The sequence below is a fragment of the Theropithecus gelada genome, chromosome 5 (assembly GCF_003255815.1).
Source record: "Theropithecus gelada isolate Dixy chromosome 5, Tgel_1.0, whole genome shotgun sequence".
NCBI lineage: Eukaryota > Metazoa > Chordata > Mammalia > Primates > Cercopithecidae > Theropithecus > Theropithecus gelada.
In genome coordinates this window covers 137,847,062-137,870,930 of record NC_037672.1, presented here as the reverse complement: position 1 = coordinate 137,870,930, position 23,869 = coordinate 137,847,062, and positions in this window count along the sequence as shown.

Below are 23,869 nucleotides of genomic sequence, written 5' to 3'. Positions count from 1 at the left end.
TTAACACTAAACTAGCCTTATGAGAGGTCCTTAAGAAAGTTCTAAACATGGTAATGAAAGAATAATATCTGCTACCACAAAAACACACTTAAGTATAAAACCACAGAACCTATGAAGCAACTACACAATCAAGTCTACAAAACAACCAGCTAACAACACGATGACAGGATTAAAACCACACTTATCAGCTGGGTACGGTGGCTCATGACTGTAATTCCAGTACTTCGTGAGGCCGAGGTAGGTGGATCATTTGAGGTCAGGAGTTTGAGACCAGCCTGGCCAACATGGTGAAACCCCATCTCTACTAAAAATACAAAAATTAGCCACGCATGGTGGTGGGCGCCTATAATTCCAACTACTTGGGGGGACTGAGGCAAGAGAATTGCTTGAGTCTGGGAGGTACAGGTTGTAGTGAGCCAAGATCACGCCACTGCACTCCAGCCTGGGTGACAGAGTGAGACTCCATCTCAAGAAACAAATAAATAAACAAACAAAAAACCTTTACTTATCAATATTACCCTTAAATGTAAATGGTCTTAACATCCCACTTAAAAGGCACAGAGTGGCAAGTTAGATAAACAAGGCTCATGTGTCTTCAAGAGATCCATCTCGCATGTAATGACACCCAGGGCTCAAAGTAAAGGGTTGAAGAAAGATCTATCTCTCTCTCTCTCTCTCTCTCTCTCACACACACACACACACACACAGAGCAGAGGTTGTCATTCTTATATTGATAAAACAGACTTTAAACAAGCAATAATCAAAAAGGACAACAAAGGGCATTAAATAATGATAAAGAGTTCAATTCTACAAGAAGACATACATAACCATCCTAAACATATATGCACCCAACATTGGAGCACCCAGATTCATAAAACAAGTACCTTTAGGCCTATGAAAAGATATAGACAGCCACACTACAATAGTGGGGGACTTCAACACACCACTGACAGTGTTAGACAGATCATTGAGGCAGAAAACTACAGAAATTCTGGACTTAATCTTGACACTTGAACAACAGGACTTAACAGACATCTACAGAATACACCACCCATCAATCAGAGAATATACGTTCTTCTCATCTGCACACAGAACATAGTCTAAGATCAACCACATGATCAACCATAAAGCAAGTCTCAATAGATTCAAAAAAGTTGGAATTAAACCAACCATACTTTCAGATCACAGTGGAATAATAATACTAATCAATAACAAGAAGGTCTCTCAAAACTACACAGTCACATGGAAATTAAATGACTTACTCATGAATGACTTTTGGGTAAACAATGAAATTAAGGCAGAAATCAAAAAATGCTTTCAAATAAATGGAAACAGAAGTATAACATACCAACATCTCTGAGACACAGCAAAAGCAGTGTTAGAAGGAAAATTTGTAGCTATAAAGGTCTGCATCAAGGAGTTAGAAAGATCTCAAATTAACAATGTAACATTGAACCTAGAGGAACTGGAATAATAAGAAGTAACCCAAAGCTAGTAGAAGAAAATAAATAACTAAAATCAGAGCAGAACTGAGTACAGTTGAGACCCCAAAATCTATACAAAGGATCAACAAAACTAAAAGCTTGTTATTTGAAGGGATAAACAAGATCAATAGACCACTAGCTAGATAATCAAATAAAAAAGAGAGAAGATCCAAATATGCACAATCAGAAATGACAAAGGTGTCATTATTACTGATCCCACAGAAATACGAAAGATACTCAGAGACTATTATGACCACCTTTCTGCACACAAATTAGAAAATTTAGGGGAAGTGGATAAATTCCTGGAAACATACAACCTTCCAAAGCTGAATCAGGAAGAAATCAAAACCCTGAACATATCAACACTGAGTTCTGAAATTGAATCAAATAAAAAACCCAGCAACCAAAAAGAGCCTTGGACCAGATGAATTCACAGCTGAATTCTACCAGACCTACAAAGAAGAGCTGGTACTAATCCTACTAATGCTATACCAAATACTTGAGAAGAGACTCCTCCTTAACTCATTCTGCAAAGCCACCACGACTCTGATACTAAAATATGCCAAAGACACAGCTAAAAAAGAAAAATACAGGCCAGTATCTCTGCTGAACACAGATGCAAAAATCCTCAACCAAATCCAGAAACACATCAAAACATTAATTCACCATAATCAAGTGGGCTTTATTCCTAGGATGCAGGGTTAGTTCAACACATATGCAAATCAATAACTGTGTTTCACCACATAAACAGAATCAAAAACAAAAACCATATGATCATCTCAATAGACGCAGAAACAGCTTTTGATAACATCTGACATCCATTCATGATAAAAACCCTCAACAAACTAGGCTTCCAGGGAACATACCTCAAACTAATGAGCCATCTATGACAAACACAGCCAACATTATACTGAATAAGCAAAAACTGGAAGCATTCTCCTTGAGAACTGGAACAAGACAAGGATACATACCCACTCTCTCTACTTCTGCTTAACATGGTACTGGAAGTCCTAGCCAGAGCAATCAGGCAAGAGAAAGAAAGAAAAGGCATCCAAATAGGAAAAGAAGAAGCCAATTTTCTCTTTGCTAATGATATGATGGTATACATATGAAACCCTAAAGATACTGCCAAAAGCATCCTAAAATTGATAAATGACTTCAGTAAAGTTTCAAGATACAAAATAAATGCACAAAAATCAGTTGTATTTCTATACATCAATGACATTCAAGTTGAGAGCCAAATCAAAATGCAATCCCATTTACAGTAGATACACACACAAAAAAAATACCTAGGAATACAGATAACTAAGGAGGTGTACAGATAACCAAGGCATATGTACCCTCTGAACCTAAAAGTTGGAAATAAAAAAATATTTTCATTAAAATAAAAGCTTGACCTAATTGACTTATGTAGAACCTCACCTCCATCACCTGGTGAAATATTAAACACCTTTCTCCTAAGATCAGGACATAGACAAGGATGACCTCTATCGTCACTTCTCTTTAATATTATTAGGTTGGTGCAAAAGTAATTGAGGCTCTGGACTGTGAATTTTAAATCCTTATAACTAGGCTGAAACACATCTTTATTAATCAGAATAGAAACCATTACAAACAACATATTTTTGCCAGCGAGAAACTTGGTTATTCCTGTAGCATAAAAAGTCTGTGCTTCAGGATTCAGCAAACTCTTGGAAAGCATTTCCTGCATCATGCTGGTTGTGGAAGCATTTTCCCTGCAAAAAGTTGTTGAGATGCTTGAAGAAGTGGTAGTCAGTTGGTGAGAAATCAGGTGAATAAGGCAGATCTGGCAAAACTTCATAGCCCAATTCGTTCAACTTTTGAAGCGTTGGTTGTGTGATGTGTGGTCAGACTTTGTCCTGGGGAAGAATTGGGCCCTTTCTGTTGACCAATGCTGGCTGCAATCGTTGCAGTTTTCAGTGCATCTCACTGAGGCACCCTCTTACCGAGCTTTTTCACCTTTCCAATTTGCTTCAAATGCTGAACCACCATAGAATGGTCAACATTGCGTTCTTTGGCAACTTCTGGTGTAGTTGTAAGAGGATCAGCTTCGATGATTGCTCTCAATTGGTTATTGTTAACTTTCGATGGCTGGCCGCTATGCTCCCTATCTTCAAGTCTCTCTTCTCCTTTGCAAAACTTCTTGAGCCACCACTGCGCTGTACGTTCGTTAGCAGTTCCAAATGCATTGTTGATGTTGCGAGTTGTCTCTGCTGCTTTATGACCATTTTGAGCTCAAATAAGAAAATCACTTGAATTTGCTTTTTGCATAGCATCACTTCTATAGTTTAAAATAAACATAAAATAAACAGCAAGTAATAAGTCATTAGCAAAACAACATAAAGTGAGACATGCACATTAAAATGACATATAACATAACCCCATTTATTTAAGAATTATTCCAATATCAAATGGCAAAAACAATGCAAAAACTGCAATTATGTTTACACAAACTTACTAAAGGTCCTAGCTGGAGCAAGAATTCAAGAAAAACAAATAACATTGTAAGGATTAAAAAAGAAGGAGAAACAAAACTGTCACTTTTTGTAGATGATATGATGGTGTAGCCAAATAATCTAAAAGCTATTGAAATTAACAAGTGGATTCAGATGGTGGCAGAATATAGTCAATACACAAAAATGTATTTTAGTTATTTACATCAGAAACTAACAAACTAGCAAAGAAACTTTGAAAGCCATACCATCTACAGTAGCATCCACAAACATCATAAATCTCAAAATAAATTTAACAAAATATGTGTTAAGACACTCCCAGACAAGTTGGGAGGATTGCTTGAACCCAGCAGTTCAAGACTAGCCTGGGAAACATGGCGTCTCTACAAAAAATGCAAAATTAGCCGGGGTTGGTGGTGCACACCTGTCGTCCCAGCTACTTTGTAGACTGGGAGGATCACCCGAGCCTAGCAGGTGGAGGTTGCAGTGAGCTGTGATCACCACCACTGCACTCCAACCTGGGCAACAGAGTGAGACCTTGTCTCAAAAAAACCCCAAAAAACCAAAACCTCTACACTAATAATTACAAAATGGCTTTGAAGGTAAAGAAAACTTAAACAAATGGGAGAATATATGTAAGAAACATGGCTGTGCTTTGGTCAAGGAATAGGCTGACATGGACACCTGGGCCAGAGTTACTCAGAGAGTTTAGAGCACAGGTGTGTAACTCCGCTTGTTATCACAGCCATGTAGCTATAACATGGGAAGGCCATCTCTCGACTCTATACCACTATTGTCTGTAAGAGGTATAATTGCCCTGCTGACACTGTACACGCGCTGGTGCCAAGAGGAAGAGAGAGCCAAAGCTGTCAGTCTTTGCCGATGCACATAGGGAAGTCAGAACACAGCTCTGCTCACTCATGCCCAAAGAGAGAAAGAGTTAAGCTGCTGACCCTGAAGGCAGGGGAGAGCTGGCCACGCACACAGCTGTGTGTGGGAGCTGCTGGACTAAGCAGCTGAGACAGGGCAGACAGTGTGAGAAAGCTGTTGATGAGAGCTACTGCTGAATAAATTCATCTTTCACCTGCCCACAGCCTCTTGAGTGTTCTTTCTCCTCGCCCACCCACTCCCTTCGGACCTCAACATGACATTTGGCATATTCGTGAACCTGACAATATATGACATTCATGGATTGGAAGGCTTGATATTATAAAGATGTCCATTTTCTCCAAATGAATCTATAGACAAAACTCCAGTCAAACTTCTGGGTTTTGTTTTGTTTTGTTTTGTTTTGTTTTGTTTTAGTGGAAATAAACCTGGTTCTAAAATTAATAGGGTAATAGCCTAGAATAGCCGAGGCAGTGTTAAAGAGCAGAGTTCTAGAACTACTGAGTCCTAACCTTATATTAAAGCTGTAATGATTAAGACAATGTGGAATTGGCACAGGGGAAACAAACAGACCAATAGAATAGATTGAAGAGCTCGGAAACAGACACATACATAAAACGTTTGATTTAGTACAAAGGTTGCAATGAAGAGCACTGGAGAAAGTGCAGTTTTCCCAACAAATGGTGATGGTCAATCCATATGAAAACAGACTTTTCCTCATTCTCTCAAGGTCAATATTGGTTGTGCTTATTTAGCAAGTTCAAGTAGAAATCCCAAAAGGATTTTTTTTAAACTTTGCCATAGTTACACACCATTTGGAGCCTATCAGGGCCTCTCACGTACCATCCTCCCTGATGAGATTCAGAAACAGCTGGACAGCCCTTGGCCTTGAGGAGACAGACTTGTAGAGCTAGCACTCGTGAAGGTCAGGCAGTTCCACTGACAAGTGTCCTCATCCAGTAAGGTCAGGTGTCCCAAGAGGCAGCAGGATCACTGCTAGGAAGCCTCTGAGAAAGCCTTCTGTAGGTTTCCAGGAAGATAAGAAGAGTAAGGGGCCAATAACCCCCTAAATCGTGTTAGTATTTGAGTTTTCCTGGGCTTTAGTTTGTCCCGATGTTTCACTACTAGAGTTTTCACTGATTATTCATATCGATCTTGTCTACCTCTTTGTTCATTTCCCTCCATAGTTCTAGCAGAAAGCTTTGTATTTGATAATAGTCCTTACTTCCTGTCTATAGTAATAATAATACCTTCCATTTAGTGTGTTTACAATGTGTATCAAGAGTATTATGTTCAATATATTATTTATTATTCTTGTAACAATCCTCCTAGGCTAATATTTATTATTTCCATTTGGCAAAGGGGGAAAAGTAAGGAACTTGCCCGATCTCATCTAGCAAGCAGGCAGTAAAGCCAAGGTTCAAGGTTCAAATTAAAACCTTTTTGACTCCAAAGCCCAAGACTTTCCACTGTAACATACCGCCTCCCATGTCATTGATATGCCAGAGCTGAGACCCTAGGGATTTGCCTGGCCTGGGGTGAAGGTGGTACTTGCTGACTGCAGAACCCTTCACTGCATACTTCTGAGCTCAGCGGGGCAGCCCTCACCCACAGGAGGAGGGACCCTTGCAGGTGGGTGAGCTGACGCGCTGGGAAGGCAAAGGTCCCAGGATATGCAGCAACACACACAGGATACCTGTTTGGTTACTTTATTCTCTTAACTAGTTTCTTTGGATCAGGTCTACACTTCTGATCACCTCCTGAATTTACAGGCACCTACTCAAAACTTTAGGAACAGCTGTTTGAAACAAATCCCTTGGCAACAGAGACATCGTTCTCTGTTTCTCCACCTAGTACCTTGCTGGTCACTCCTGTTCAAGTCTCTTTTGCTGATTCCTCATCATCATCTTGATTTCCAGTGTTGAAGTGCCCAGGTCTAGGTCCTTGGTCCTCTTTTTTTCTCCATTTGCACTCACTAGATGATCTCATTCAGTCCCATGCATTAAATACCATCTGTATGTTGATGACTTTCCCCTGATCCCAGAATCACACACCCACTTGCTTGATTGAAATTATGACTTGGACATCTAATAGACATAGTAAATCTAACGTTCCAAGTTGAATTCTTTATTTCGCCCACTCCCTTAAACCTGCTCCTCCCATGCTACCTCCATTCTTCCCTTTGTTCAGGCCAAATTACCTTGGAATCATTCTTGACTGTTCTTTCTCCTACCTCCATTGCAAATACGTCAGAGAATCTTATCAGGCCTGATCTATTCTAACCACCTCCACTGCTACTCCCCTAGTCCCAACCACCATCACATCTTACTTGTATTTGGCAAATACCTGCTAATTGTTCTATCTGCTAGGATCGTATCCCCCTACAGTTATTCTTTTTATTTTTTTATTATATATGTATACATATATAAATATGTACACACACACACACACACACACACATATATATACACACACACATTTTTTTTTTAGACAGAATCTTGCTCTGTTGCCCAGGCTGGAGTGTAGTGGCACAATCTTGGCTCACTGCAACTTCCGTCTCCCGGGTTCAAAAGATTCTCCTGCCTCAGCCTCCTAAGTAGCTGGGATTATAGGCACCTGCCACCATGCCTGGCTAATTTTTGTATTTTTAATAGAGCAGGGTTTCACCATGTTGGCCAGGCAGATCTCGAACTCCTGACCTCAAGTGATCTGCCCGCATCAGCCTCCCATAATGCTAGGATTACAGGCGTGAGCCACTGAACCCAGCTTACAGTTATTCTTTTTAAAAATGTAAGCCAGATCATACACTTCTCTGCCCAAATGTCCAGTAACTTCCTATCACACTAATAATCAAATCCAAAGTCTTCGTAATGGCCCAGATGATCTAGCTCTGGCGGCTGCTCTAACTGGTCACTTACTACTCTGACACATCCCCTTTGTCCCTCTAGTCTCTTTGTTGTTACTTGGACATTCAAGCACATTCTTGCCACAGAGCCTTGGTGATTGTAGTTCCCTATGCATGGACTACACTTCTCTAAGCTACAAGCATGGCTTGTTCTGTCACTTCATTCTGGTCTCTGTTCAAATGCCACTATATTAGTGAGGGCTTCCCGAGTAATGCATCAAAAACAACAGCCCCCAATTGCTGTATGTCTCTTTTATTTTTTTATAGCACTTATTTATTGCCTGAAATATTACCAGTGTATTTATTATCTTTTTTACCCTTTCCCTTACCCCTAGTGTAATTCCATGAAAGCAAATATTCTGCCATGTCCTGAAGGCCTAAAACAGTGCTTAAAGCATAGAGAGTACCAAATAATATTTGTTCAATAAGTGAAACTTATATTGAGCTCCTACATGTATAAAGCACTACGTTAAAGGGTAAAATAAACACGAAGTAAACACAGTTAACAAAAATCCTGTTATAAATGAGGAAAGGATTATATACTCAATCATAAATTAGATTAACCCTAATCATAACTAAACAGAGGGACGGAAGAGATCCCCTTTTTAAAAGCAGGGGATTCAATACACGGGATTGAAAACAGTAAGTGATTCTAAGTCATTATATTTGTTTATATTATGTAAAGTTTTAGAATCCAGCCTCAGAGGATGACCAAAATCTAGAGGTGCCTTAACTGGCTCTGGGGACAGGACAGCAGGCTGGGTGAGGGGCTAGTCTAAATTTTCATCCCAGGAGCATGGTGGAGGGAAGAGAGTATCTTCAGGCCCAACAGAGATATGCAACATTTCAATCATCTTCTCCCACCCTTCTTTCGGCTTCTGTGAGACACTGTTCTCATGGACAGTGACAATGCCTCATGTTGAAAATTCACTATTTGATTTTTTTTAGTTGAATTTTCACTAGAAGAAGCAAGCTTAAATTCTCAAAGAGAACAGCTATGTATAACTCTTGTGAAACTCAGAACATAAAATGTAGAGGGCAGAGGATTCCTTTGGAGAAACTTGGAGCTTGATAATCTGGAGTTTAAAAAAGGTACTAGCAAAGGAATGTTTTCTCCTACTTTCCTTAGCCTAGAGTTTTCTGTTCCTTTTCATTATAGCCATATTCATAGACACTTCTATAGGTAATAAATGTCTATATAGTAGCAACTCTAAGTACTCATTTCCAGACCAGCACTCCCAAACCATGAAAAATTATATACTGGTAAAAGTTTTGGTCAGTACTTAAAGGACTGGTTGAAATTTAAGGGCCTAAATTATTTAGCTGATTAAAATTAAGACCATATATGACAAAGTATACAAGTCACAATATGGATTCCAAAGCAACTTATGAAATAAAATGAATCTAATGTGCTGCACAGGATTGGAACCAAGAATCTCTGAAACAGTGGCTGCTAGTTGTTAAGGACATGCCTGGAACATTTGATCTAAGGGAGAAAGGGCACTTAGTTGTCCTGCTAGCTGGCCCCAATCAAGTTAGTTATGCACAGAAATTAGTTCATTTAAAGTACACATTGTGCTTATGTGTGTCAGACAAGTGGAAGGCCCAGGAAATACGATGATGTAGCATTCTGATCCTCCAAGATCTCCCAATCTATCAGAGGACATAAATGCAAAAATAAACAATTACAAAACAGTGGGGGAGTGCAATAGTAGGGACTTGTGCAGGAAATTTGGAATCACTGAAAAAGTGTCTAACCACCCTGGGGGCAGGGTAAGGAGGAATGGTTAGGGAGGAAGAATGGGGGAGGCAACACCTCCTCTGAGTCTCAGGGGTGAATAGGAGCTGGCCAAACACAGAGGAGAGAAGGGCATTGCGCGCAGAGAGAACAGCATAAGAAGTGAGGCAAACAAGAGAGAACATTTAGGAGGAACAGAAATCACTTTAGTTTTGCTAGGATGTAAAAAAATGTTTCTGCTTTTGCTCCCTGTCTCTTTTAACTTTATCTATCTATCTATCTATCTATCTATCTATCTATCTATCTATCTATCTATCTATCTATCTATCTATCTATCTATCTATCTGGCTATCTATCTAGCTATCTATCATCTATCATCTACCTATCTATATTTATCTATCTATCATGACTTTTCATTCAGAAGTTTTAAATTTTGATCCAATAGAATTTCTCAATAGTTTCCTTTATTTCTTTTACCAACTTTGTCTGATTCAAGTGTGCTTTTCCTATTCCAAATTAATAAAAATAATCTTGTATATTTTTGTAGTGCTTTTATTATAGTTTTTTTTTCTTTATTAGTTAGGACTTTAATTCATGTATTTTTGTGAATGAGATTTAAAAGAGATTCCCCACCCCCCACGCTGGAAGTGCCATTGTTTTTAATATATAAAATTAAGAGTAGACACTGGCCAAATTATACAGTGTCCTAGAGGATATAATAAAGACCTTTAATTTTGTTCTAAGTGTGATGACAATAGATTTGAGGGGATTTTTTATTATTTTAAATTGATTTTGTATCCAGATATAGTAAAACACAGTCTTTTTGGTGTATAGTTCTATGAGTTTTGACAAATTCATAGAGTCCCATAACTACCATTGCCATGATTATGATACAGGAGAGTTTCAACACTCTCCAAAAACTCAGCCCCTTTGTAGTCAAACCCTTCCCCGCCTCTGAGAACCATTGGTCTGTTCTCCTTCTCTATAGCATGGCCTTTTCCAAAATGTTATACAAATGGAGTTATACAGTGTGTAGCCTTTTGAGTCTGGCTTCTTCCACTTAGCATGACTCATTTGAGATTCCTCCATGTTGCAAGTGTCAGCATCTAATTCCTTTTCATTGCTGAATAGTATTTCACTGTTCTACAAACGTACCACAGCTTGTTTATCCATTCACCAATTGACTTTCCGACGCCCTCCCAATCTCCAGTCTCTGAAAATTGGGGTTTAGGGACTAAGGCTATTATATTTTTGCATTTCATGTTTTCTCTTTTAAAAATTATGTTTGTGCTGTTTTATAAACATGTTGATAGCAACATGTAAATTTGTTTAACTGGTTTCAATGCTCACTGCCAGTCCTTTTGTATTCCAACTTCTTCATTTTTTTATTTGGCTAAAATGTTTAAGTTATTATAATTTCAAAGTCATTAGTAAATCTCAGGTTAACATAACCAATGGGTATTCAATAAATTTTTGATTAACATAAACCTTAATATGGCTAAATATTCTCAACTTTATTCTGTGTTTTGTCTTAAGAACAAATTTTGGTGAATAACTTTCCTGGACAAGTGTAAAACTTTTCTTGGAATTATTTTGTTTTGCTTTGTACTATTTTACAAACAAAATCACAATCCTAAATGGTATTTTTTGAATAGATGGAAGTTGCAAAGGGAACTTAAGTTCAAATTTAAGTTCTTAAAATTTAAGTGTAAAAACTCCAATCCCCACTGTACCATGAATATTGACTAATTCATCTAAGTAAGTTTTTTTTTTTTTTTTTACTATACTTTAAGTTCTGGGATATATGTGCAGAACATGCAGGTTTGTTACATAGGTATACGTGCCATGTGCCATGGTGGTTTGCTGCACCCATCAACCCATCGTCTGCATTAGGTATTTCTCCTAATGCTATCCTTCCCCTAGCTCCTCACCCCTGACAGGCCCCAGTGTGTGATGTTCCCCTCCCATGTCCATGTGTTCTCATTGTTCAACTCCCACTTACGAGTGAGAACATGCAGTGTTTGGTTTTCTAAGCATTTTTATATGCTTTGAACCATCATTCTCAGGAAAGTGTAGATTTTTACAAAATCTTTGAGTGTAAAATATGTAAGGTTATTCTCCAACTATTTAGATATAACAAACCCTTTTACTTCATTTTAACATGGCAATTTATTAGCAGATTATTTTTTATATAAGTCTTTCCAATTATTCATGATCATGGAATTTAAATAATTTAAAGCTGCATTTTTGAGCTGATAAATGGATTCACAGGTGATACTTTGCCTGTTAAAATTAGCTTGTAGGCCAAGCACGGTGGCTCACTCCTGTAATCCCAGCACTTTGAGAGGCCAAGGCAGGCAGATCACTTGAGGTCAGGAATTCAAGACCAGCCTGGCCAACATGGTAAAACTCTGCCTCTACTAAAAATACAAAAATTAGCCAGACATAGTGGCGCACCCCTGTAATCCCAGCTACTCAGAAGGCTGAGGCAGGAGAATCTCTTGAACCTGGGAGGCGGAGGTTGTAGTGAGCTGAGATAGCACCACTACACTCCAGCCTGAGCATCAGAGTGAGACTCTGTCTCAAAAATAATAATAAAGAAAATTTAAAAAATAAATGAGCTTGTAGCACCTTAACTAGTCAACTGTAAAAAGAAGAAAACTATTGATAGAGATGTTTATCTCAATAAAGGCTGCAATCTATACTACTAGAAAAATGGTTATTATTGAAACAGTAAATACAGTGTCCAGTTTCAAAAAGACACAAATAATAAACTAGGGTCTGAACACATCCAAAATGAAAAGATGAATAGACTCATTCACATTGAAAACTATCTGTTAAGCAGAGCCCTGGGCACCGGTCATCAGTCCCAGGGAAGCAAAACATCATTCTCTGGTTACCAGTTCCAGAGAAGGACTCTAAACACTTCTGCCCTTTGCATATTGACATCAGAGTAGGCAAGGGAAACAACACAGTCAAGTGCTGGATGGAGCAATGTGTTAGCTTTAAGAGAAGAGACAGAGCTTCAGTATGTGTGATGATCTCCCACGGCCAGAGGGTCTCTTCTGGCAGCTGAAGTAGGGCAGTGGGCTACATGTGCCCCTCTCCTGGGGTAGATGAAGGACCCCAACCTCTCCCCAGTGGAGCTGGAAATACTGAAAGCTGGGGGCATGCCTAAGGGCCACTGACACATATGCTTATGCAGAACAAAGGAGTACACATTGAGTCTCAAACAGGGAAAGATATTCCTGTGCAAGGTAATAAGCCCAGCACAGGCTATGTGGGCTCTTGGTAAGCAAGTGTGCCAGGCCCAAGGCTCATTCTTCTGTGGCTAAGCAGGAATGGAGAGGTGGCATGCACAATGGCTTTCCTAACACTATCTTTTTTTTTTTTTTTTTTTTTTTTGAGACAGTCTCACTCTGTCACCCAGGCTGGAGTGCAGTGGTGGGAACTCAGCTCACTGCAGCCTCCGCCTCCTGGGTTCAAGTGATTCTCCTGTCTCAGTCTCCTGAGTAGCTGGAATGACAGGCATGTGCCACCACACCCGGCTAATTCTGTATTTTTAGTAGAGACAGGGTTTCATCATGTTGGCCAGGCTTGTCTCGAACTCCTGACCTCAGGTGATCCACCCGCCTCAGTCTCCCAAAGTGTTGGGATTACAGGCGTGAGCCACCGCACCCTGCCACCCAACACTATCTTAACCAGCTGTACCTGGGTGACAACTTCTGCTCAACAAGACCATAACTCTGGGTACCTCTATGGTTTAACCCTTGACCCTTTTTCTTTTAAAAGCCAGACACGTGAAAGTCATCACATAATTGTAAAAAAGATATGTGCAAAAATAAAACTTCTGTGAATTCAGACTGTGATAGGTAGCTGCATCTCCCAGAACAAATATGGAGGTCATAAAACAAATTGAAGTTACTGTAGGAAAATGAAATATCTATCAGTCATATATAGACACTTGATGGGTTTAGGTAAATTTAGGTAATAAGTCAAACAATTTACTAATGTAAAAAGCCACAAATAAAGGACATAATTTGAACAGACAGCTATTTAATAACTCACTGAAGAAATATGCAAAATCTTGAAACGTTTACCAAAAGTTAAAGGTTGACGAATGCTATTGAAATGCAGAATATTCCATAATATTCTGACATGCTTTGTTGTGCATTCCTATCACGAAGTTTTCCGTTATGTGTTCCCAAGTATAATCTCGAGAACACCGGGCAGCTCTCACCCAGAGGCTGATTGGGTTGACGGCTTTGGTGCGGGAAAAGAACACTTCTCTCAGCAAACGGTAGTAACACCCCTCTGGTTAAATTTCAGACGTTCTGCTGAAATACATAGAGCTATAATCTTGCATTGCTTTATTTTATTTGTTCTGACTTTTCCAGCAGGTATTTCGAACGCAGATGACATTTCTAGGTTAATTATGACGTTATTTCTGTTCTTCCGCTTATTCTCTTGTCTCCATACATTTCAACTTTCCCACGCCTAGTGTAGATGGTAAGGCTCCTAACCTAGTGGGCGCCTCTCCTCGAACAACTTGGGGAGGGTCTCCCTGAGCAGAGATCGCGTGGGGGTCCCCGGCGTGGCCAGCAGCGGGGCAGCCGGGAGGTGGGGCGCAAGGGGGTGTTAGCTCTCCCATCTGCCCCGCAGGTGTTGAGGCAGGAAGGGAGCGCCGCCCGCCTGGTCTTGCACCGCGCGGGGATAGGATGCTTGGCAGGAGCTGACGCCGCCGCTGAAGGACTCGGCGCGGTACCACCAAGCCCGCGCGCTTACCCTGGATCCCTTCAAGCCGAAGCCCCGCTGCGGCAGCCAGCCCAGGTCGGGGGAGCCCCCTGCCGGCTGGAGCGGCCTCTCCAAGCCTGCAGTAGTGCGCCTCCTCCAGCCTCTTGGGCTCTTGCTTCTGATCCATGAACTAGCCTGCTCCATGAACTAGCCTGCATGTTCAGGTGATTTTTACCAAGTTCTGAGCTTTGCAATATCTTAAAATTGGATCACTAATCTCTTTTTCATATTTATCATTTCTCTAATCAGTTTTCTTGTCCAATGTCCTCCACATTTGGGAAGTTTTCTGGTCTGTTCTCCAATCACCGATTTAAATTCCATTCGCCCCTCTAAGACAATGGCAAGTTCAGGAATGCAACTTCATTTCTGATTCAGAGTGCCTTTCTGCAGGTTTGGCATACATTTATTCTCAGTTATTCCTATGCTTTCTGCATTCTGGGGTCGTGCCATTCATCTTGCACAGTGCCAAAGGTGGGAAGAGGCTCTTCAAGCAGCCTGTCTCTGCTGCTTTCATGCCACGTGTAGGGCCGGAGAAACTACTCTGTAGCTGCCTTTCTTTCCCCGGGACCTAGAGGGCAGGGAGGAGGAAGAGGACAGGGCATGTCTGTTGTGGGTTAAACTGTACTTGGAAGTCATTTTACCCCTACCTGGGAACTCTCTCCCTTTCTGGACTTAGGTTTTGGGAAATAAAACATAGAAAGAGTTTTCGGGACAATATACCTTTCCATCCTATCTCATATCTCCTAAAACAATAGGCATAAACCCAACTACCTGCGTGAATGAGACAAATGGAAAGGGGGAAAATAGGGAGGAAAAAACCCTCACTGTATTACTCTTGAATAAAGTAATATTTCAAAATGCTGAGTAGCCCTCTGCAAATTATGTATGTCTTCCACCAAAGCCCAAGTCAGATTTCCATTTGGCTATTGAAATTTTGATTTACCTGCATTTCTTTCTTATCTCTCCACATCCATTTTCTTCTCAACTTGTCTGCATCTTATCTTCTCTTAATTTTCACTGAAGCATGATTTCTCTTTGGGCTTTCTGCTCCATTTTTCAAAAATTGTGTCTTCTTTACATCACTTTTAATACACTACACAATTTTTCTGAAATTTTCCTCTGGCTCCTGAAAAAAGAAGTTATATTTGTTACCATGCTTCTTTTTTTGTTTATTCATTCTTTTGTTGTGTTTTAGAGATGGGGTGTTGCTATGCTGCCCAGGCTGGCATTCAGTGACTATGCACAGGTGCGATCCCTCTACCGATTAGCAGGGCAGTTTTTACCTGCTCCATGTCTGATCTGAGCCAATTCACCCCTCCTTAGGCAACCTGGTAGTCCCATGCTCCCAGGAGGTCACCATTTGGTGCCTAACTTACTGCAGACACCCGATCGGCATAGCACACTGTAGTCCAGAACTCCTGGGCTCAAGTGATCCTCCTGCCTCAGCCTCCCAAGTAACTGGGACAATAGGCATGCACCACCACACCTGGCTTATTCATTCTTAACCCAAGGGTGACAGACTCAAGTCTTGCCAAAAGAGGCCTATGCAGCTTGTTACTGGCACTTGCTATGGGTTGAATTGTGTCTCCCCCACCCCCAAATTCATATGTTGGAGTAATAACTGCCAATACCCTAGAATGTGACCTCATTTGGGAACAGGGTTGTTGCAGGTATAAAGATGAGATCATTAGGGTGAGCACTATTCCAGTATGGCTGATGTCCTCACAAAAAGGGGAAATTTAGACACAGCAGACACCAAGGGAGAACATCATGCAAAGATGAAGAAGATGGACATAGAGACTGGGGTGATGCTTCTACAAGCCAAGGAACTCAAAGCTTGCCAGCAAACCACCAGAAGCCTAGGGAGAGACATGCAACAGGGTCTTCTCAAAGCCCTCGGGACTTCAATCCCAAAGCCACCCGGATCTATCTAAAACATAAAATTATCTTTGTCACTTCCGGATTTAAAATCTCCTCATTATTTATGAGATAGGAGGATCAAATCCTCTGGATTTGCTCTGCCTCCTCAGACTCAAGTCCAATGTCTTGCTTTCCCCTGCTTTGACTTTTATGGTCCAGAAATACCAATGAGCTTTTGTTTATCCAAACTTACCATGGTGTTCCTTGACTCCCTGTCTTGGCTGTGCCATCTCATCTGTCTTGCATGACCTCACTCCCACTTTCCATGCCCGTCTCTTGTCTGGGTGACTCCTACTCACTCTTCAAGATTTGGATCCATTCGCACCGCATTTGGGAAGCCCCCCAAATGCTCACAGCCAGGGCCAGGAACTCTTCTTGTCTGATCCCAATTCTCCTGGAGGCATTTTTAACATTGTATTTGCCATGTTATATCATAATCATCTACCAATGCGTCAGTCTCTCCAGACTTTAGCACAGGGTGTGCAGGGGGTGCTCAATAAATGTGTGTGGAATTAGACATTCATTGAATAAACAGTTGCTCCAAGAATGTTAGAACAGCTCTGCCCAATGGATAGTTACCCCAAAGGCCGATCCCCTTCATACCCTACCAAGAAATGTTGAATAAGAATGTTTCTAGCAAAGGATCTAAACACAAAGGATGCACCTCAAAAGGACAAAGATCCAAAAACATGAGGTGGAGATCATGCCAAAGGATGGCTTCTAAGGTGAACTAAACTCCAAGTACTATACTTCATTATGAAATTCAGCTGGGCAGGGAAACCCTCCTGGAGAGTGATCATAAGGTCATTCTACAGATCATAGGAAAATAATAGAAAGGAAAGTTTACTCTTTTGTCTGTGAGACTGAGACATTCTAAAACCAGTCACATATGTGTTTCCAAGTAATATTTTTAACATGAGTAAATGTAAAAGAGTGAGCTTTTGGGAGTCCAAGGCGGGCAAATCACTTGAGGCCAAGAGTTCAAAACCATCCTGGGCAACATGGCAAAACCCTGTCTCTACTAAAAGTACAAAAATTAGCTGGATGTGGTGGTGCGTGCCTGTAATCCCAGCTACTGGGGGATTGAGGTGGGAGGATCACTTGAATACACGAGCCCTGATTGTGCCACTGCGCTCACCTGGGCAACAGAGTGAGACCCTGTATAAAAAAAAAAAAAAAAAAAAGTGAGCTTTTATGGACTTTTAGGCACACAAGTATATTTGTACACCTAGATGTTTTCTCCCTCTGCTTTTCCTTCAGACGAAGCACCCTGGGCAGCTCAGATGTGTGAATTCCCTGCGGGAGGTTCCCCATTACCTGCTCACCATATAATGCATTTCACGTACTGTATAATAGCTCAAACAACAAAGTGAAAACTGTTGAGGGTAGTGATTTCTTTTCTGTATTTTGCCCTGTTCCATCACGCTGTAGATGAAATAAAATCCTTCTTTGTCCTGGTGTGGGAGCTTCATCTTTCCCAGACACTCAGGATCAATAGACGGCCACAGGAGGGCCTGCAGGGGTTTGTTCATAGAGGCAGGGCGCTGGCTGAGAAGGCCTCCTGGCTTGTTCCCTGGCTTCCACATAGTGCTGGAAATAGGCAGACGACCACAGACATCACAAAGAATGCTTCCAATGTAACCTCAGTTCGTCTTTGCTCCTTCCCCCACTGTCTGCTTCACATTCACTCTAGGGCTACAATTCTTCACCTTTAACCAAGTCCTTTCTGCCAGGCAGGACGCACCACTCTGCAGCACTCTGCAATTTCCATTTCTCCGGGAGATTAGAAAAAGGAGGGACGATGGAAGGGGAGGGCCCTGTCACTGGGCTGTGACCTCTCACCTGGCAGCCATGTCCTCATCTGTACAGAGGCCCTGTAGTCTCTGCATACCAGGAGTCTTGAGGCTTAGTCTTAGCTGGAACGTTCCCATTTCACCCTCAGACCGTTTCTAAAGGGATCTGGGAGCCAGTCCTGCCTCACCTCCCTGCATAGAAACTGTGTCCCAGCGTGGGCCACAGAATCATGGACTTGTAGGATCTCAGGATGTACAGGGCCTTTTCATGTTTTTTAGTAAAACCCTTAGTTCAATCTTTTGGTTCCCTGCAACAGCCTATGAAGTGGTCATCCAAACTCTATCAGTAGAAAATGTAATTATAACTATCACTTATGCCCTTTCCAGGTTGCCACTCCAGTTACCATGCTAAGATCTTTACCAGTATTCTTTAATTATGTTTTCACAATATCTCCATAACTATAATTACTGCCCCCAGTTTATAGACAGGAAAACAGGAACTTTAAAAGATTAAAGAAGTTGCCTGAGATCACATAGCAAATGGCATACTCAAATCTATATCTTTCTGACAATAAATCTAATGCCCTGAATGAATACTATATCAAACTGCCTAAAATTTAATGCCTGTATTGATAGAGAACTCATTACCCCAAATAGCATCAGATTCTATATCTGGATCACCATTTTTACACTTATCTAGAATTTGCCCACCTGTAGTTTCCACTCTTTGGCACTAATTCTTTTGCTTAATTGCATACAGAACAAATCTACCCCTGTCCACTGGCTATGCCTTCAAGTATCTGAGAACAGTAATGTCCTGTTCTGTAAGACATTTTCTCCTTTTCACTGTCTGGTCCTTCCACGGGGCTTCAATCCCCATACACCTCATTTTTCTGAATCTCATAGGTCACTTTTCCTATCTCTTCTACCAGGTTCTACTGAAGATGAAAAAAGTGCTTTTTGTTTATTTTTGTCTTTGTAAGTTCCTTAGTAAAATATACAAATCAAATAAGGGATATATATTGCATGTGATATTTTAACTTTTGATATGATTTATTGAAAAATATATAAGGATACATAGCCATTATGTGTCTTCAAATCATAGGAAAGTATCATGTCTCAAATGTATTGGGAAGACAGTTGGGGTATCACATAGTAGTTGAGAGTTAGGGGGTCAGGCAGGTCCTTAGGGTACCATCTACTGGTTCCATGACCTAGGAGAAGTTATTTTACTTCTCTGAACCTCTGAGTTTCCTCATCCATGAAGTGGGAATAATAATATATGCCTCCAAAGGCTGCAAGGAGGACTAACTGTGTTAAGTTTCACAAAATGCTTAAAATATTATAGTGTCTGGCACTAGTTCAATGCTATATATTTGTTAAATACATGACATGAATAAATCTTTCATTGAGTTATGAGGATTAGGTACATCAGGCGCTTAGCATAAAGAGTGACTTATTAGTAAGAATAGGCTCATGATGCAGGAATATTCATCACATACGTAAAGAATCTAAAGTTCAGAGAAGTTAAGTAATTTGGCCATGCTTACCCAGTCAGTCAGTATCTTAGCGAGAATTTGAACATGGGCCTCCTGGTCTCTTAATCACCATGCTATACCACCTGAATCAGCATGGATATGGAGTATTTTCTCCTTAACATGGAGTTTGATAGTCTTTGTCTCTTTGTGTTGGGCTGGACCAAGAAAACCCAATCCTGTCCTCTTTCTACTTTTTCTCTATTCCTAAGAGCGCTCTCCTTTCTCACGTGTGTATCAGTTCCTAACGGTAGACACTTGAGCACCACTATTCTGGACAGCTCTTCAGACAATCCCACATCTAGATGCCAAGCTGAGGTTGGCACTCTCACTAATTTGCTGTTATAAATATTAAGCTATCATAAACATTAGCCTACATATGACTCTTTCATATTTTAGTTAATTATTTTAGGGTAGAAATTCAGAAGTGGAATTACCAGAAGTGGATATAGACATTCTGGTGTGATGGCTCATGCCTGTAATCCCAGCACTTTGGGAGGCAGAGGCAGGCAGATCACTTGAGGCCAGGAGTTCGAGATCAGCCTGGGCCAACACAGCGAAATCCCATCTCTACTAAAAATACCAAAACTATCCAGGCGTAGTGGCACATGCCTGTACTCCCAGTTACATGGGAGGCTAAGGTATAGGAATCTCTTGAACCCAGGAGGCGGAGGTTGCAGTGAGCTGAGATTGTGCCACTGTACTACACAGCCTGGGTGACACAGCTAGACTCTGTTTCAAAAAAAAAAAAAGACATTCTCTTGGCTCAGTGTATACCGCCAAATTGTTTTCCAAAAGAATTGTGTGAATGTATAACGCCATCATTAATATAGTATTGATATTATGGTTATTACATTTTAACATTCATAATTTATAATTATAACATTCATAATTTATTAATATTTATAATATTAAATTTAATGTATAGTATATATAAAGTTATAGTAATTATAATTTTGGTAGTGACATAGTATTAATTTATTAGGTGAAGTATATACATTTCTTTATTAGTGATAATAAATATATCCTCTCTCCCATTTTAAAAGTTTGTATTTCTTCTTCTATAAATTGATTTTTCTGTCATTTGCACATTTATCTGTATAACTATAGCAGGATATTTCCCAATGGTGGCTAATGAGAGAATTATGGGAAAGTATAGAACACTATTCAAGTGCAAAGCACTGTATGATTTTTATTTAATAGAAAGACATTTTGTGTAGCGATTTCTGATTGACCACAGTTCGATCAAGTGCATTTGTTAATGTGTTCTAAATTTTAAAAAAGGAGAGGAGAATTTGGTACATTCAGAGCTTGCTGCCATTCCTTTGCTACGTCATAAAGGGTCAGTTGCCCTTGCTCACACTGACCTATTCTTTACCTCTCTGCTTCTTCTTTGTCCCAGAAGAGCAGAAATCTGACCCTTTGGGGATACCACCCTTTCCCCTACTGCTCTCTCCAACCTGAGGCAAACTTTCTCCTACTTCCTAGAGCCTCTCAGAAGTGGTGAGGCCAGTCTGCTGGTTGGAATCCAGAACCATTTTCAGAATCTTGAACTTCTGTGACCTCTCAGGGTCTCCTTGTGTGAAGTTTTTGACGTCAGCTTCTCCTGTAACCCTTAGAAGTCACTATTGTGCCTCGCACATCCCAGGTGCTCAGTCACCATTGAATTACAGTCATACTATCTCCTGGCAAAGGCTCTTAACTGTCCATCTTAGTCTGATGTTAATATCCCGGAAGCTTATACTGTCGTTCTTCCTTCCAGGCTCAAATAAAGCAACCCCTTTATCCTGTCAGGAGTCTTCTGTCCCTACCTGTCCTTACCTGTTTTTGGATAACAACTTTTCTTATTTTCTAATAGATTTATTTCTCACATTTCCTTCCCTTCTCATAGTTTTCCTCTCACTTTCTCCTCCAGTTTGTCATACTTTGGCTTTAAAACATGCAAACATGTGCCTTATGGGGGAAAAAAGACAATTTTAATTTACCTTGCTTCTTCTTTACAAATGTATTATGGCTTCTTCTTATAGTCCAAATCCAAAACTCTATACCCATCCACTGCCTTGAACTCCTCATTGTGAAAGTAGGATGGGGCAAAGAGAGAATACATGCCCCTCCCAACTGCTCAAACAAGTAAAGGTGCTGTTACAGTTATCTTTTGCTACCTTACTACAATAATTATTTTATTATATCTCACAATTTTATAGATCAGGAATTTAGACAGAGCTCAGCTAGGTGATTCTTCTGTTTTACTGACATCATTGGAGATCACTTGATGGTATTCAACTGGCAAGTAGGCTTATCTGGAGGGTCCAAGATAGCTGTACTCTGGTGCCTGGTGCCTTGGTAAAGAGGGATGACGATGTGGGGCCTCTCCAGCATGACAGCTCAGAGAAGTTTGCTTTCTTACATGCCGACCCAGGGCTCCAAGAGCAAATGTTGCAGTGAGTAAAGCAGAAGATACAAGGACTTTTATAATCTGGTCTTAGAAGCCACATGGCATCAGTTCTGTATTATTCTATTGGTCAAAGCATTCATAAGCCTGCCAGATGCAAGGGGAAGGCACATGGACCCTCATCTTTTGATGGGAGAATGCGATGGATTTGCAATTATGTTTTAAAACTACTACAGATAGAACCACTGAGAAAGATTCATGGGTAGCTTTGGGGTGAGGATTGGGAATGAATCCATTGATGCAGAGTTTCACTAGAGTCAGCAAGGAATAAGGCCTCCTTATGGACATTTCAGTCATACTCTACCAACATTCTTAGCCACTGCTTAGCCATCAGCCTCACAACCTAACAACTCCATCATAGTTGTACTCCCTAAGATCACCGACAATCTTAGAGTCAAATCCAGTAGGTTTTTCTTTGTTTTTGTCCTCTTGACATTTTTTCTAAACTTGACACTGGTCAAGACCCAATCTTTATTTAAACATATTCTTAAATACTAGTTCTATCACTGGATATGTTACAGTTTCTTGTTCTCACTCTACCTTTGACAAGGCCATTCTTTCCAGACTATAACTCTGGGTCTGGGTCCCCCTATCATTTGGCCCTTGAACTCTTTTCCTAGTCCTATTGGACTAGTCCCATTTTCCCATGTAAAGCATGCCCCTTTCATTGCATCCATATCATGACCACCAAATACCTCCCAGCTCTATTTCTTGCTCTTTTAGCATGTTAGATGCAACTTCCTAGGCTCTCTATCTAGGTATCAACAGTATTCTCTCCAAGTAATTCTAAGACTTTAAAAACTGGTTTAATCTTCTTACCCCTAAAATCTACCCCCTTACCAACTGCCTCATGACAATCTGTTGGTACCATCACTAAGCTTGCAACCCATGTTCTTAAACAGAGTCATCTTTGACTCCACATCTAATCATTCATAAAGCTGTATTGTCGATCATATTAAATGTGACATTTATGTGACAGCACTTCATAGTCCAGAAAGCACTACACAGGTGATAACATGAATCTACACTCATAAGGGATTTGCAGGCTTTGCTTCTCATTTGGCTTCTACAGCCTCATCCCTCACCAACTTCTTGCCCTACCTTTCTCTTTCTTCCCTGTCACCCAATTTCCCAGTCAGTCAGGCCAACAGAATGCACTCTATATATGCAACGTGCTTTCCTCAACATCTTTGCCTGCACGCATGCCACTTATTTGCCTCAGTTGATCTTTATTTCAACAAGTGTTTGCAGAGGGGAAACCTCGCTCGCTCCTTCTCCTTTCTAATTTTTTCAGAGGCTACCAAGTCAGGTCAACATTGCCTTTTTCAGGGAAGCTCCGTTAGCCTGACCTCCCTTGGAAGTGCCTTAGGACTGGCTTCTTGCACAGTACACAACCTTTTCTTAGAGAGGGATTGGAGATTATTCTTTATTCATGTCTTATTTCCGCTGCTCCTGGAGGAGATGACTCTGACTTCCACTGACTCTTTTGGGGGGCTTAAGTCAGGGTTGAGCACCTGAGACCTAGATAGCTGGATGTGGATTCTGGTAATATCAAATAGATCTTTGGCTCATCTGAGAGATTCTGGAAGCTGGGACCTGATCTTGCCGATTTCCCTCTTTCTCCTGTTTCCTATTATTTCCCACTGTTTTTTAAAAGTTTTTTTTTTTTAATTTTCACAAGAATAAACATTGAAAATAAAATTTGCACAACGATTGAACTAGGAAAGGCCACACAACCAACACACAATAGGTAAGTTAGCAGGAAGATTTCAGACCCGGGCTAGCTCTGGAACCACATTTCACACTGCTGAAAATAAAAGCTGGAGTACAGATGACTTTCCCAGGTTCACAGAGTTGGTAAGCTGGAGAGCTGCACCAGGAGCCAA